The sequence below is a fragment of the Vicugna pacos genome, chromosome 1, assembly GCF_048564905.1.
Source record: "Vicugna pacos chromosome 1, VicPac4, whole genome shotgun sequence".
Classification (NCBI taxonomy): Eukaryota; Metazoa; Chordata; class Mammalia; order Artiodactyla; family Camelidae; genus Vicugna; species Vicugna pacos.
The window spans coordinates 18685775-18687907 of record NC_132987.1 but is presented as its reverse complement, the minus strand read 5'-3'; positions in this window follow the sequence as shown (position 1 = coordinate 18687907).

Here is a 2133-nt window from a genome sequence, read left to right as displayed (position 1 = left end):
TGTCTGTTTCAGAGAAGCTTCAAAACCCGACTGTGCTCACATTTTATCTGAAGGCTTCTGATGCTGGCTTCTCCTGAGCAGAAGGAGGAAATTCAGCCAAAGGCCTGCAGCTTTAGCCCTAACATTGCACCTGTGTGATCTCCCCCCAGGGCACAGGCTTGGGTCTGGGATGTATGGCCTGCCATTTAATGGCCCATGTATAAAGTACATACCATGTCACATGTCCGGTCAGGGCAAAGGTGTAGTGAGTACTGCAGAAGTAGGCCAGGTTGCCCTCCACCCTGGGAACTTAGAGCCTTGTTAATGAGATCCAGCCAACAATGACTTCATGACTGCACTTACATGCATACAGGAGATGCTCCTAAAATTGTCAATGAAATGGAACTAAATAGAATTTTAAGCTCAAAGCTTATAGGTGAACCTTAATCAAAGACAATGATCAATTGGATTTGATTTCAGAGTTGTCATAAACACATTCCTCACTGCCCCAAAACCATCCCCACCCCATTTATAGATTGAGCCTTCCTCTTTACTGCATAGATGAGACATAACTTGCCAATCCCCCTGGAAGGGGGAAAGCAGCCTCATGTTCGCACTAAAGTATAAATGATGGCTAGCGATGCCTTTGCATAAAGAAACAGGGAAGAAAGGGTGAGGGAAGAGGTGGGAGACCATGGGAAGGGAGAACCACTGGGAAAGAGAAGACTCTCGTTGAGGACCCCCTTGTCAGGAGCACTGGGTTAGGAGTCAGATGAGCTGACTTGGAATTCCACAACCGCCACTCGCCGGGCCACCACACCTGCCTGGACCTCACTGCTCTGGTCAGAAACCCACAGTAATAATCTCCCTCCCTTCCTGCACAGGTGGGTCATGGACCTTGCTGTGCATATAAAGCTTGTGACTGCCCAGTGCTAGACAGGTGCTCTCAGACTTGGCTAAACCTTAGAACCACCTGGGGAACTTTTTTTTTCCCTTTTTTTTCAATTGACATGTAGTCACTTAACAATGTTGTGTCAATTTCTGCACAGTGTTTCAATCATACATATACATACACTTCTTTACTTTCATATTTTTCATTATAGGTTACTACAAGATATTGAATATAGTTCTCTGTGCTGTACAGTAGAAACTTGTTGTTTATCTATTTTATAGATAGTAGTTAGTATCTACAAATCTTGGGCTCCCAATTTATCCCTTCCCCCTCGTCTTCCCCCCTTGGTAGTCATAAGTTTGTTTTCTATGTCTGTGGGTCTGTTTCTGTTTTGTAAATAAGTTCATTTGTGTCTTTTTTTTAGTTTCCACATATAACTGATACCATATGGTATTTTTCTTACTCTCTCTGGCTTACTTCACTTAGAATGACATTCTCCAAGTCCAACCATGTTGCTGCAAATGACATTACTTTATTTTTTATGGCCAAGTAGTATTCCACTATATAAATATATCACAGCTTCTTTATTCAGTCATCCATCAAAGGACATTTAGGTTGCTTCCATGTCTTGGCTATTGTAAATAGTGTTGCTGTGAACAATGGGATGCATGTATCTTTTTGAATTAGGGTTCCCTCCAGATATATACACCTGGGAAATTTTTCAAATTTCCTGTACCCAGGCCACTTCCCAGGACCAATCACATCAGAAGGTCTCAAGGTGGGACCTGGGCATCAGTTTTTTTTTCAAGCCCCTCAGGTGATTCTAGGATGCACTGGAGCTGAGAGTCACTGCCCTACACCAGTGTTTCTAACTTGGTAATCCAGCCCCTACCCAGGGGCATTTGGCAATGTCTAGAGACATCTTTGATTTCACAACTTGGGAGAGGGGATCTCTCCTGGCACTTAGTTGGGTAGAGGTCAAGGATGCCGCTAAATTTCCTTCATTGCCTAGGACAACTCCCACAACAAAGATTATCCACCCCAAGATGTCAACAGTGACAAAGTTGAGAAACCTTGCCTAGACAAAGGTAAGAAAATTTAATGTTTTTGATTACCGAGATCACTTCCTTAGCCTAGCCAAAGAAATGAGAACCCAGAATGGTCTAAGATCCTGGAGACCCCTTCAGGGGTCTTTGTCCCTGAGGGCAGAGAACTCAAAGGCAAAGATTCTTATAAAGGCCATCCATTCATCACACAAATGT